The 16,057-nt window shown below is 36.3% G+C and overlaps 1 long non-coding RNA gene across 1 annotated transcript in view; it reads right to left on the reverse strand.

The window, feature by feature from the left end:
- Positions 1–5,004: 5,004 nt before the first annotated feature.
- Positions 5,005–16,057, reverse strand: part of LOC128921566 (uncharacterized) — a 36,200-nt gene continuing 25,147 nt past the window's right edge. The window contains exons 2-3 of the long non-coding RNA XR_008471002.1: positions 12,250–12,370; positions 5,005–5,488 (exon numbers count right to left, since the gene is read on the reverse strand). This is a non-coding gene — a long non-coding RNA (uncharacterized LOC128921566). The remainder of the gene's footprint in view (positions 5,489–12,249; positions 12,371–16,057) is intronic.

Consider the following 16,057-nt stretch of genomic DNA (forward strand, 5'->3'; position numbering starts at 1 on the left):
ATGGTTCGATTTTATTTAATACTAAAACGAAAACTTTTCTTTAATCGAGTGCAATCCACCACGTACGGAATATTTTCAACGAAAATTTTCTATAGCAAAAAATAAAAGAAAAAAAGTAAATACAATTGATAACTCGAAATTCTCCATAACTCGAACTCTTGTATTTTTAATAGAAGTCAACTCGAAGTTTTTTGTGGATTATGGTGATTCGAGTTAGGGTACTTCTGCTGAAGATATTTTAATATATTCAGATCAACTGATTCATTGCAAATTGATTTAATTTGTGATTTTTCTATAATCGATTTTAAAAGAAATCGTTCGTGGTCTCTGTACCACATAATAATGCTATTTTGGAATATCGAAAACGGTTTGGCAAACATATTGTATAGAGGAAACGAATACTAGAGTAGCTTGTTCCACAGGCAGCAGAGGTATTCAAATAATATTTAAATTGTTATTGAATATATTAAATATGTAAATGTATGCATAATGAATATGTTAACCAAAGTCCAAGCACGAACTTAACTTATATAACTAATAACCAATTTTATTATTGAGAATTCTCTAAGTTTACTCAAGCCAGATTGCGAAAATATGCATTATTACTGGCACAAATAGCATTTTATTCAAATGTGTATTAATTCCATTTTATTTGTGCATTTAATTCAAGCAAAGCAATGAATTTCAAATGAGCTACAGAGAGCTTAGAATAATAAAAATGAAACTGAAATTTTAATTTTAATTTCTTAATAATAAAATTTTCCACACATTGAACATTTCCGACGTTTTGACGATTAAACGCACAAACAGATGTAAATTTATACAAACACACATACATATGTATGTATGGAGCTAACCGCAATTGTACTAATTATTGCCTTTGAAAACTAGCAAACCTCAGCTGCAAATCAATTTGACTGACACATCCGTCAGCCATAAACAAGCATGTGTCAATGTGTGTGTGTTGCAAACAAACATTTTAATTATATACAAACACATGGGTTATATGCATATTGCGCTGTCGTGACAGTGTTTGCCGCTTGTGACAAATGCGCATGCGCACACCAACGCCTCGCTCGTAAGCATGCTGCAGCGCTTTGTTGTTGTTGCTTAAGACTAAATGTCATTTAGCAGCAATGATTGCCAAGACTTATCGCTTGTTCGCCTATAATTAGTTTGGTTTATTTCAATACACATGTATTGGCATCAACAATCTCGGCGACAAGCGTAAAATTAACGCTTACCGTTGGGCGTCACAGGCAAATCTCAAGGTGCGGAGCTAAGAAGTGCTAGGCAGGCAAGCAAGTGCGGGAGGACATGCTGTGATGAATTCTGAGCGATAAAATATCGACAATTAAGCCGTTTGTATAGTGTATTTAAGATTTTAACATAAGCAACAACAGCAACAACAACGTGAAAGCAGCAGCTGCCGCACCAAAAGGTGTGATGTGAATGCGCTCCCAGGCATTTGTTGTAACTGACAAGCAAGCCAAAGTCGAACCAATTATTTAGAATGAATATAGCAACAATGCAGCTATATGCATATAACTTTATTTACATTTGATTTTTAACTACAGTGAAGCTCACTTAAAGATAACTGAAGGTTATATGAAAAAATTGAAACTTGTTCGGTTCAATTAATACAACAATAGTATATATGAGCCTACGTTAGGAGCATTCGAGAAAAAAAGCTGTATGAGCTCTTCGGCGATATGCACATAGTGCGGCGCATAAAAATTCAGCGATTGCGCTGGCTTGGACATATCGCCCGAAAGGATGAAAACACTCCAGCGCGAAAAATATACGAAAAATACACCACACGCTACCCACTGGCGGCCGACGATGAAAAGGATGATAGAAACTCAGGTGGAAGGATCAAGTGGATGTGGACCTGGCGAATCTTGAAATCCCCAACTGGCGCCATCGTGCGCAATGCAGAGACAATTGGCGAATACTTATGGACGCGGTCCAAACCGACACCCGGTTGTAGTGCCAAATTGATTATGAATATTTCCAGCGAATTCTGCACTCATTTCTAAGTTCAATGTATCCACATAACAGTATTAAAATCTGTCAGTGGGTAACTTTGCTTGCTTGCCATTGGCAATATAATTGTCGGTGCTTGATTTTCGGGGCTTGACATCGTTGTAGTTCATGTTATTGTTGTTGTTGTGGCGCCTCATGTTATGTTGCAAACAATATGATGACAATTGGTGCAACAGCTGAACACAAGCATACTTGCGCTACAAAACGGTTGGCAAGCGTGTGAAATAAATTATGAAAAATTAAAGATATATTCAATACAAAAAAAAAAATAAATAAAAAAAAATATATTGAAAAAAAAATTATAAAAATTTATAAAATAGATACAAAATTGACAAACGCGTGAAATAAATTATGAAAAAAAAAATATTTCAAAATAAAGTAAATAAATTAAAACAAAAATCAAAAAACAATTTCAAAAAAATTAAAAAAAAGAATAAAAAAATTAAAAAATATATACAAAATTGGCAAGCGTGTGGAATAAATTATGAAAAATTAAAAAGATAAAAAATTAAAATATTAAAAAAATATTTGAACCAAATTACAAAAAAAATAAATAATAAAAAAATATTCCAAAATAATTAATATTATATTATATTATATTAAAAAATTCTTAAATAATAACTATTTCTTTCAAATTATTGATCTATGTTCGAAACTTGCATCTGTTTCCACTACAAGAACAATGGTTCTACTACTTAGGGTTAGAGAGCCCTTTGAAGTCAACGGTAATCTGAAATCCTTCACTCGTCATTAATTTCGTCACTTCATAGTTCTATAGGTTGGTGAGAGCAGAGTTCCTTTGTAAAATATCACGGCTTCTGACTGACTAAACTAGGTTAGTGTTTTCATAAAACAATTGGGAATCGGTACTTTTTAGTAGAAATATCGAATTATTGAAATATTGAGTGACTATTTACTCGAGTGTAAGATCAAGGATGAATACTACGAAGCGATTATCTGAATCCTATGCTCATTTATAAGCCTATTTCCATGCATTAAAACTTACTATTACATTTAATAAAGCAATAATTTCAAAAATTGATGACTCTAAGCCACCTCATTCAACATCGTTAGTGCACGTTGTCAATAGTATAATATTGCACAAGCCGGCAATTAAAAATTTTGATTGGTTTGGAAAACGGTTCGCCAATTAAAAGCCAACAAACGTGATATTTCCACATTAATTTGCATTATTCCCACAATTGTCGGAAGACAATTTGGCGCGCACACACAGCGCCAGCGTTTCCAATGAAACGCCGGATTAGTATAAACTGCAAAAGTTATGAGCAATATTAATGCTGCTGCATGCCAGCGCCGCTATGGAAATTACGATCTGATCGCGTCGCAAATGTCAGCGCACGATTTACATGCCGTCCGAAATTAAAGAGCGAATTATGCCAAACGCCGCGGCAGTTGCAAGTGGCATGTCATGCGGCCACACGAGATGGCGATGCGGCAAGATGTACGGCGGCGCATTGACAATAAAGTCGCAGAATGGTGCAGCGCGTCAGCGGCCAGATTGCCACGACATAATAAATCGCATACGGATGTATGTGTTTGAGCGCGTGTGTGCCGGCTGGCGCATAAAACCGTTCATTTCATGCGCTCATTCCGTCATTCCGGCAGATTATTCCGTCAAATCAGTGGAAAGTTATTTCACTTTTACTAGCGAGCGCGCCGCAAGCCGAGCTGCTGGTCATCTATCTGGCGGCTGTGGCATGCGCGCGTCTTGACCGTACATCGCTTCGCTCAAAGGTTGGCGCCGCGGCGCGCTTTTGCGATGCTTCAGATGCGCTTTCAGGCTTTCATGACCAGCAGCAGCGCGGTATGCGCTGTAATTGTGCAATAATTTAAGTTGCGAGATCGCACACTTTACGATTATGTGGCCACACTAACAACAACAACAATGTGAATATGTTGCACATGCAACGAAATTACCTGCAGCTGGCAACAGACATCAGACAGCCGGCAAGCGGCTAAGTTATGGCGCATCACGAATCCGTTGCAGTGCTACAGTCTATGGCGACATACAGAAAGCTACATATGAATGAGCGCTGAATGCCGCGCATGCGCACTGTTCGTCTAATGGCCTGCGGCTCATTTTAAGTATGCAGTATGTAGGCATGTGTGTGTTTTTACGTCGAGATGCGCCACACAATTGCCCACTGCATAAATTGCAATAACACGCTGATTAGAATCTGGCGTTGAATGAAATAATGCATGAGTATGAATGGTGAACGCGTTGATTTTGTGACCAACCGGCGGTAAACAAGTAGCCGCAGTCAACTTATCGATGCATATTCGGATGGACTTTTAAATGGAAAGCTGTGAGAGGAAATGTATGAACGCATGTATTGATAGCTCAATGCACAGGTGTATGAGAAGCTTAACTTATAAACAACATACAGCGACAAAAATACCTAAATTTCGCTATGTAATGTGCTGTTATATCTTTCATAGTTGATTTCGGGACCTATTTTTGGTATATTTATAGTTCATGCCAGTTAGAGATATTTTACCTTTTAACTACTTTTAAACAGCCCTAAAGAGAGTTCTGATGGATTTCATGATAGAATTTTTCATGTCCAAAGCATTCTCGATCTTCAAAATGGTCTATTGAGAAACAGCTGCTATTAGAAGCAGTATCTTTGATAATGAAGTACTCATTAACTCGATTTGTACCTTATTAAATACACAAGAGTTTAATTGGGTTATGCGTAACCAATTTCGAATTGTTGGAGTTTAGTGTTATGGAAAATGTACTCTCATAAAGCTTAGATGTACGTAGAATAAAATATTTGCAAAAGCAACTAAGCTTATTTGCGGATTCATATCACACCACATATTTTACAACACAACTTCGGAACTTGAACCGAATTAGTTTGGTTCGTGCAATATCTTAAACTAAAACCTAATAAGAATTGTCTTTACTGAGGTAAGTTTCCTTTTGGAGCCGACAATAACTGACCTAACCTCAAAATAAGTTTTGATTATTATAACTTCGTAGAAAGATAAAAGGAATATGCTTTCAGAGGTTTCTCAACGAGAACGAGTTCAAAAATTCTGGGCCTTATTAAGAAAGCGCTTAAATGTTAATTTTGAGAAAAGGGCTTCTCTGAATAGGCTTATTCCAGAGTAAATTTTTAAAGCAGTGGAGCATTAAATAGCGGTAAAATCTTATATTTTTGATAGCCTAACCAATAATTCAAATTTAAAGCTTCAAGGAAGAAAAGCCAGAGCATTGAGATTCTCAGAAAAAAAATTAAAGCCGAAGAACTAAATATTTAATATCTTTGGCATCTTTTTAACTATCCTAGAAACCATTTACCTCACCATGGGTGCCATAATATTCCAAACTATATGATAAATATGGATTCTCATCACATTCAACTGGTTCGTGAACCATGCCGCCATTCTTTTTTTGAAATAAGATCACGGTCAGCTGAAAATAGAAAAATAGAAGAGCATAATGAGAAAAATATCACTTAAAAAATCAATACAATTTTTATAGTAAAATAGCATAACTCAAGAATGTTAAAATGCATAGACAAAGTTCTGGATTTATATAATATTTATAATTATTAAGTTATAAAATGAGCCTGAAAGACGGTAACAGATCTCAATTTTTTTTTTGCGATATTTACCATTTTCATGCAAAACCTCAAGCCATTAAAATTAGGATAATTCTCTGTTTTGGAGCTGTTTTGGTCCAATTCACAGTCATAACTTTGAAGTTGTATTAGTTCTACAACTTTGTTTCCGCCGTTTTTTTTTTTGTAAATTTAAGGCCTTTTTTCACTTAGGACAGCCTCACCGTACGTATCCGAAAGCATTCGATGAGCCTCAGCCGCACTTTTTTTGGAATTAAAATAAGAAAAGCAAAATTTCCCGCAAATGTCGAGAATTCGGCTCAAAAAGAGACATTTTCAGTTGAGAATATGTTTGGGATGCAAGCAGATCTCTACAAATATTTTGTGAGGTTAATGTTGACACAAATGTCTAAGATCGATATAAAAAAATCGACGAGTGCTTGTCCCTAGAGACATCTATTTGAAAACGGCGGAAACAATAGATAGTTTCGTCTACCTGGGAACTAGCATCAACACCAATATTAATGTCAGCCAAGAAATCCAACGCAGAATCACACTTGCCAACAGGTGTTACTTTGGCTGTGTAGGCAATTGAAAAGAAAAGTCCTCTCTCGACGAACAAAATGAAACTCTACAAGTCCTTCATCATTCCCGTCCTGGTTTATGGTGCAGAAGCGTGGACGATGTTGACATCCGATGTGACGGCACTAGGAGTTTCCAAGAGAAAGGTTTTGCGGAAGATTTATGGTCCTGAGAACATTGGCAACGGCGAATACCGCAAATGATTTAGGGATGAGCTATATGTGTTATTCGACGACATAGACTAGGTCATGTTGTTCGAATGGATGAAAGTGCTCCAGGTCTGAAAGTGTTCGGTGCAGTACCCGCTGGTGGAAGCCGAGGAAGAGCTTCTACTCCGTTGGAAGAGCCAGGTGGAAGAGGACCTGGCTTCACTTCGTAGTATCAATTTGATTGAAGAAATGAGTGGCGCGCTGTTGTGGACTCGGCTAAAACCGCGTAAGCGGTGTAAACGGCAGTCAAGAATAAGATGTCAGCATGTTGAGTATGGATTCAATAACTAACACACAGGAAACTCTCTTCACATTGATAAGGAATCTCCTCTGCAGCAGAGTTAACGGTTTGTAAGCCATTTAACGCCCTAACTCTACAATGTTGGCACATATCTGAAGATATCTGACGACTTATTAATTATTAATTCCCCAAAACATTTCTCCCTTCGCTTGTAATTTATGCGCATACGCTCAGGGCAAAATGGCAACATTAAAATGCAGGTCGCACAAGCGCTGCACGCGGCCAATTCAATATTAACGAGATTAATTGAAAACTCATTTGGGCACACACTTCATTTGCAATGCGAACATAATAAGTGCTGGAATTCCTGAATAAAATTGACATAAATATACGGTGGAGCAACGGCACTGGGTAGGTGAGAACTGAGGGAGAAAATGCGAAAATGAAGAAAAATATAGCGGATTATTGTTGCACGCCTACCCGTTACACGTACGCGTTGCTTGCGCGGCGGATTGGCAGCTGCCCTGCAAAACAACAACAACAAACGCAAAATAAGACTGGTTGTGCTGTGCAACAATGGGTGTGTCTGTTTGTGTGTGTGTGCATTTCGCCTGCGGCCGGTTGCAGTAATTTTCACTGCAAACATGTTCCAAATATGACGAATTGTCTTGCCAATATTGGCAATCAAGTTGGCCGTCGCACAGCCAAACACAGCCAATTGCCACCTGCTTGTGGTGTAGCAAGGTCTTGTGCCGCGCTAGGCAGGCCAGTCTCTAAAAACGCGCATAAACATAACTGTACGCATGCATGTGATTGCCACATGCGGCATGCAACGTAGTAAAAAAGTGAGTTGTTGCAACAAAAAAAGAGCGAAAACATATTTTTTTCATTGAAAAACAAGTGACAATAACAACGACTTCTCTTTAATATGTGTTTGTATATATGTATGTATAAATATTTGAAGGCTCTTACGCGCATGCGCAGCCTTACGCTGTCAGCTTTGCGTAAAATGTTGGCAGTGACTGATTTGCACCTTTGCGCATGCGTGTCGCTTACCTATTACTATATAAATATTTATATTTATATAAATACATATACACAGATATATATATATATATACATACATAAATAAGCATAATTTGCAATTACTTTGTTTATTATTATATTTCTTCACTATTATTATGCACATAATTAATTGCAACATTTTATTTTCTGTCATAATTTTCACCATACTGCGTGCATATTGCATTCACTGCATTATATAATCATTTTATTTGTTTACTTTTCGCCTGTTGTCTATTTGTACAGCGCATGCGCGCGCATAATAATTAAAAAAAAAATGCGAAAATTCGCATGCCAGCGCATTGTTCAAGCAAAGTACTCGCATGTTGTAGGCGTTTACTCAAAGCAACCAGCACACACCTGAACGAGCGCGGCTTATGCGAGTGATAGAGGGTAGAGGAGAGCGCTATTGTTAAAATGGTTGCCTAGAGGTGATCTTTTTATATATAAATATTTATGTAAGTATACATATATACAACTGCATTATGTACTTGCAGTGCATTGCGCAAGTGCTATTGGTCGAAGTGACTGGAGAGTACTTATAATTGGCATTTCGTTTCTCTATTTGCATTGGCAGCTGTTAGAGGCTTGACAGCAACCTGTTGCCAACAATAACTGGCATTTGCATGCAAATGTCTTTTTTAATAAATCGCAAAATTATTTTTTTAAGTAATACTGTATTCGTGAGCCATAAAGTAGGTATTGTTTACTATTTTTTTTTTTTTTGAAAATTGCAAAAACTCATATCTTCTGAGGGAATATCTTTCATTCATATATGAAGAATCGTAAAGACGATAAAAAGCACCTTTGAAAATGTATCCTTATAAATAAAAAGATATTTGAGAGTCATCAATTGAAGAAGTTATTTTAACAATTTGGTCGTAGAAATTTTTGGTGTTCCAAAAATATTCCGAAAGATAAGAAATATAATTTTATTTGGTTTATAGAAATACAATTAAAACAGTTTAGGATATCAACAAAATTCATTATTCCTAATTCCTGTGAATGTACATTCGTTGCCATTATGTATGCACTCGATTTCTTTTGCATGGTCATCACGGGCACGCTTGCAGAAGCCCAGATGCTGAACCCATTTTCGACGATTTCAAGCATAAATCGATAGCCGATACTGCTGCAATTACACATTCGATATTCGTACGAATCGTCGCTGGCTTGTTGGCATAGACCATAGACTTGACGTAGCCCGTCAAATCGCACGACCAAGGTTTGGTCACCAAACTTGGTTTTCAACAAATCGATTTTGACATTCGCTGTGTGGCTTGTGGCGCCGTTCTGTTGGAACCACATATTGTCCAAGTCCATATCATCCAATTCGGGCCAACAATATTCGGTTATCATTTAGCGGTAGCGATTCCCATTCATAGTAACGCGTCGATCTTGATCTTCAAGGAAGAAGTACGGCCCATGAATTCGCCGATCCATAAACCTTCAAACCGTAATTTATCTAGGATGCAATGGTGACACATGGAGTACGTTTGGATTGCTGCCTGACCAATAATGCATATTTTCCTTTTTGACGAAGCCATTCAGACAGAAATGAACCGAGCATATGTTGGACGTATCGCTCTTAAAGTTGAGGAAAATACAACAACAAACGCACAAAAGACACGACATCCTACAAACTCACAAAGAGAATATCAACAGCTTCAATATTTCTTATTATTTGAATGATATCCTGATTCTCAATGATATCTGGTCAAGTAACATTGATACGTGCCATTTTTTGACGCTATTAGCTCAATTCTTAGATTCTCCTTAATTAAATAACACGACTGGACGACGAGTTCACTTTACCAAACAACGTATAAATCTTCGATTTCAAATATATTTATATTAAATCTATTTCTAAAAACGTTAAACGATCCAAATTGATTTGACGTTGCAACCAGAACTCGATTCCCGTGTTGTAAAAATATGGTTTTGATAAATTGTGTCTGAATGAACTTATGAATCTTAAATTATACCCAAGCTCTGCTTTTTATATAGGTAGAACATTTTTAGCCAGAGATTCTTAAAAACCAATCGGAAGTCTGAAAAGACGGTCGGATTCGAGGAAGCATTAAGTTAGTGAAAGGTATATAAATACTTTGAATTTTACCGCTTATATCAAAGAACGAATCATTCGTAAAAAAATGGAATTTTAATAACTAATACCAACTAATTGGTCTTTTACATTTACCATAAAATGAAATGAAAAGTAAAAATATTATTAAAATTAATTAGAAGCGCAATTAAGTTGATTTTCTGGCAGAAAACAATAGTGCAATTAAAGTTGCATTGGTTAATTGAGTCAAGTTCTCACTTAACTTCAACGAAAATTATTCAAAGTCTGTCCAAGCGTTGAATGATTTACTATGATTTACTATGTGACTTGAACTTTCAAAGCGAAACCTACAAAATAGCATTGTTTCAAAGTATTTGGCAAATTCTAATCTTAATTGTAAACTCAAATGCTTTTAATGCAGCAATTAACACGCTAATGAAGTCATTTCGCATTTATTGAGTGATAAAAGCAAACGATTTGTTGGTTTAGTATTCGTAAAGGAAATTGTTAAGTCAGCAAAACGAATCAATTGAGCCAATAGACAACTGTATTAAGACAAAAATTTTTTTTTACAATAATACGTAGCAACAACAACATACATATACTGGTATGTAGATATACATATATCGTATATGACTATCAGGCTCCCATTAAGCGCAACTTTATTCACAACGCTGCGTACATCCTATTCCAATCGGACACTGATCTCACTGGCTTCCACATAAAATCAATCTCAATATCAATATTTATGCCAGTTGCTTAGTATTTACTATATAGAGTTATTAAAAATGTGATTTGCACATTAGCTGCGTTGTCTTGCGGAAATGGCGGTCATAACCTGTTGCAGCGACAGCTAAGCAGCTATTAGAATTTAACAAATGGCTTCCTACATAACGGCATTGTAAGCCGCGTATTTATTTATTTGTTAAAAACAAAGCTAACTTAATTAATAATGATTGCCATCAAATGATTACAAGTAAATGAAGTCGACGCGACGGGTTTTTCATTAAATATGTATTGTATGTATGTTTGAAAAAGTTTTGCACTAACTTATTAGATCCATTTATTTTTACAATCAGATAAAGGAAATGTCAATTCCTTAATTAGTTGCAAACAAACATAAATTTAGATAATTCTCTTGTTTATGCGATTGTATTATGGTGACTTTAACGGTTTGAAATTTGTTACGGCTGAGATAAGATACGATTAAATTTAAAATACAGTACAAATCATAATATTTATATAATGAAGTAATAAATATGATATAAATGCAATTATTATTAAATTTACAAATAGTTTAACATAACTGTAGATTTATTTTTGTATAAGTTGACTTAATGGATTTTTTTTGCATTTATTTCAATTACTTCTATATGAAGTGTTTTTCAGTAGGGACGCTACAAAAGTAGACCGATAGGGATAGCAAACGGCGCCATATTTTTTCCCACTCTTTTAACATTTCTCTTCAGTAAGGTTTGTCATTTTGTCATTGAAAGATATACGATCCAACGAGTGGAAATTATTAAAATTTACTACCGAAATTCGGAGTCAGTGGTCTCAACTTTAAGAACGCTACGTCCAATTTATGGTCGTCATAATTGTCTGATCGCTCAATGATAACCGAATATTTTTGACCCGGGTGAGGTGATATGCACTTGGACAAACAGGACGGCGACACAAGCCACACAACGAATCAAAAGTCGATTTATTGAAAACCAAGTTTGGTGAACATGTTATCTCACGAAAATTGAGTTCAGCGTCTGGACTGCTGCAAGCGTTACCGTAGTGGCCATGTAAAAGAAATCAAGTTCCAAACATAATGGCATCGAATTTACTTTAACAGGCACAAAAAAATTTTATTGATACCCCGTTTTTGATTTATTTAAAAAAAAATTTTGTTATGCTCTCATGCCCGAATTAAAATGAGCTAAGCTAACATTTTTTTTAGGACAGATATATATTAGCCTTATTTCAAATATGAAGTGATAAAAATTTCAAAATCCTATGTATCCTGGTTCATTAGTTACAGGATGTTGCTTATAGTCACAAATTAAAATATTATAAATAAACTAAGCACTTTTCTCATGAAATTTTTTTTTTATTAACTCTCTTATCTTTACTTATTTATATAGTTCACTTGGTTTTAAAATAAAACAATTATTTTTATATTTTTGAACACTTTTTGTATAACTTTTTTCGCGAAACCGATTTTGACAATTTCACTCTGCGGATAACGCTTTCTGAATGAAAACGTGCTCAGCTCATGATAGAAAAAGTAGCTATCAGCTTGCACAACACATAAGTCTACATAATTGTAAAAACCGCTGGTCAAAAATATTTAAATAATGGGAATTAGAAGCCGGTAAGTAAAATGTTGCCTATAGGCAACATTGGGCATGAAAGGGTTAAAAACTCTTTATCTATGGAATTTAAGGAAAAAGTTGTCTTATATACCTTATTAAGTTTGTATAGGATTCTTTCTAAAACTCTCTCTTAGCTTTTTGTGATATTTTTGCATTATTTCTGAACTTCCGGAAAATAAGTAAGGCTGGTCCAACCAACCGCGGAAGATATTCTGAAAAAGAAAGAAAAATAAATTAATTATATTATATATATATCTAGGTATAAATGATTATAAAAAGTGTGTACCAAAACGAGATATGTATGAAAAAAAGTTCAATTCGCTTATTGAAAAAGTATAGTAAAAAAAGGTATTGTTTTTTGGAGACTTTAAGATAATCTACATATGTATTAAATTTTAAGTATATATGTTTATTTATTTTTTCTAAGCAGATACATTAGTCGTATTGTGGTCTCAATAGGGTTTGTAGATACTCAGCAGTAAAGTATTATAATATTTTGATATTCTCTCCTTATTTTATTATGTCAGTTCGTGTGATATATACCAGTTGTTTGTTCGATTTACTACTATTCAAGGCTTTACAATATGTAAACAGGTATTTGACATAGACGCTATCCTCGATTCTCTAGTTCACTGTTCACTATTTTCACGTTCTGCTCTCTTTAAAGAAAAAATGAGTATACAGTCTTATTCTAAAGACTTCTGCTAACCTAACTCTATTTGCGTCTTGCTAGTTTATTTGGTAGAAAGCAACTTTGGGTTTCGAAAGTAAGGTTATTAGTTTTCGATAAAGGAAACTATTTTCATTTCAAACATCTTCAAGTTCTATTATTAAATTAGCGGTTTCACTGAGTTCCAATCCCATAGCTTTCAAATATTATAGCATGATAATAAAAATTTCCAAATGTCATAAAAAACTTTTTGTTTTGAAAAAAATAACTCCTAACATTAATTAATTAATTTTATTATAATTTGAAAAAAAAAAAATGTATATATCACCCTGTGTCTTTATTTGGTACACATTGTCTTCAACTCACTATTCATATAATATTAACGCATTTTTATTTCTAGTGAGATACCACCTACATCAGATAATCTACTGGCTGTATCAGGATATTTTAGGATATCAATCCGCTCTTGAAATATACTAGTTATAAATATGGTTCCTGAAGAATCATATCGACCATTACACAGCCATATAAAAAAATTGTTATGACCTGGGAATCTTCCTATGTGTTTCATATGTTTCTGGGGTCGCTGAATCCGAATCCGAGGTCCATTTAACCCTATCAGATCAGTGTTTTGATATAACCGCAGAAAAAAATATGGCGGATAGCGATTTTTTAAATTCATCGAATTCGCTTGAAACTCGCTACTCGGTGATTTTCGCGTTCGCTATTTCTGAATACGGTGTCCGTTTTTCAAAATTCAAAATGATGATGCAATATGGCGAATTTTTAAAATGTGTGCCAAATATTAGTTCGCCATTTTGAATTTTTAAAAAGTAACGTCAATTTCTTAATCAACGGCCCCGAGAACCACCGAACAACGAGATTCAAGCGATATGGGTATATGAAGATAGTATATTTTAGAATAAGGTTGCCACCTATAAAGAAAAAAATATTAAATTCAACGAATCTAATATGTGTGACCTTAAGAAAACTTTCAAGTCGAATTTATGTGCCTTTGAATATGATTGTCATCTCACTGTGCTACTTCAACGAAATTCTCCAAATTATACGGATCGACATGTAACCGGCTCCGTATCGATTATGCATAATTCATGTTTGTAGGAACGGTTTCTATAAGAGTCATATGGTCCTAAGCATGTGCCCTCAAACAAATTTTTCAATTCATACGGCTCCCTGTTTCCACAGTTAGTTTATTATTATTTCATAATCTCGAAATATGTGAAAGTTGTAGTGTCAGCAAAAATAACAACAATAACAAGTAAATAGATATAAAAAATAAAATTTTTACCACTATGCAATGCTAGATAATGGCGCACCATAAATACCGTTACTCTTGTCATTTAGTTAAAAACAAATTTTGCTTGACCATTTATTTGCCAATAAGTCATTAAAATGCAATTTTATTAAAAAATAAGTGAAGCAAATAAAATAAATTTTAACGAGGCTGCTCCTGCTGCACAAAAATATTTGCAACTAGACAGATGCAAGTATGCGACAATGCGCATGTGTTGTGTGCGTATGAGTGTGGCAATGTGACATGTAAATAGGTAAATATTTACTTCTATGGCTTGTAATTAATTTGCAATTAGTGTGCCGCGCAGGCTGCCAATTGCATCATCTGTGCGCTTAATGGCCACCGGCGAGCGCGCCATTTGCCAGATGCAGAAGGCAGCGATGGCTTTTGGCGTATAGGCAAATTAAGCATTGAAATTCCATCAACGGCGCAGACCTTTGGCCGTGTATGACAGGTTTAATGGCCGAAACTGCATAAACCACTTTGGACGAACCGACAACCGACAGCCAAAGCCAGTGGCTAACAGTGGTAGACGGCGGATAGCCAATAGCCGACAGCTGCCACACTCTATGCACAAACGAACAATTAATTTCGGCCACAGACGAGTAAATGCACACGCACACACTCAAATATACATATGTGTATACATATATGTAAAGCAGAAATATACACACATGGCTGTATGCGAATGGTCGGCAATTTCGAGGAATTCGCAATGTTTGTTTGTGGCAACGCAAGTGCGATTTTGTCGTTGCTTCGGCTGGCAAAACTTAGCTATTAATTGAAATGCCATTCCGCCTAATGCCGTTGAACATTTCCTCATTAAGCGCATTAACATTCCGCCCGTGCGCAACAGCGCGATTGCCGGCCGCTTGTGGACGTGGCGTTATTTGAAAGGCAAAGCGCGCGCGGCGCACACACATAGACTGTGGCAACAAACACTTGGACAATAGCACTGCTTATGCGGCAGCTGAAATGGTTATTCGACAGTCTGATTGACGTGTTGACTCGTTGGCTTGTTGAATATATGGCTAGCTGAGCGAACGCGCCGCTCGACAAACTGTACGCCTGGCCGTCACACGCATTGCCACAACCATGCGCTTCACGCGCCTCTCAAATATATGCGCATAAGTTGTTGCTGGGCGAGTGCGTCGCCACAACACTGCTCTAGCGCGCAAGTGTAACTACCGTTACAAAGCAGTTTTCGTTGTCTTCGCGTATGCGGCATGCGTGCCGCGCGTCCGTCGCGCTCTCAACTAGTTTCCTATTAATTTTCAAACAGCATGCAAATATGCTGTCGGTCAGTGAGCAGCAGCTGGCAGCGCAGCGCCAAACTGCCTCGCAACTCGCAACGCGCAAGCTAGGCTTTTTGCAGGAGCCTTAAAGCACTGCGCTTGTTGAACTCCGTCGGTTGTCGAGTTGCAGCTGCATGTAGCGCCACTTGCGCCGGCCTGCAATTTGGTAGTTGACGGCTATGTGTTGTCAATGGCACATCCAGCGCCACTCAAGCCACCACAACTATTTATAGCCACACACACACATTACATGTAAACTTAAATTTGCAATTCATTGCCTCGGTCTTAGCCGTCGGCATAATTAATGCACTCAATCAGCAGTTTTGACTGAAATTTATTTATGCAAACCTGCATAACTGTAGTAGCTTAACATTGTATCGGCAGGCTGTGCGCAACTTGTCACATGTGGCATGCAACTATGCCGCTTTTGTGGCACTAATTTTATGGCCTTCCTTTGGTTTCATTATCTTTAAAATGCGCTTGGTACAGCTGGAACAAGCTGGAAAATCTGGTCGTATCCTGTTCGTGGTGGCTATTTGCTTGCCACTGACCAAACGGGTTGCCATTTGTTTGTCTTGACTTTGGCTCATTTCATTGACGCAATAGTAATTTAGTAGCT

The sequence above is a fragment of the Zeugodacus cucurbitae genome, chromosome 4, assembly GCF_028554725.1.
Source record: "Zeugodacus cucurbitae isolate PBARC_wt_2022May chromosome 4, idZeuCucr1.2, whole genome shotgun sequence".
Lineage (NCBI taxonomy): Eukaryota > Metazoa > Arthropoda > Insecta > Diptera > Tephritidae > Zeugodacus > Zeugodacus cucurbitae.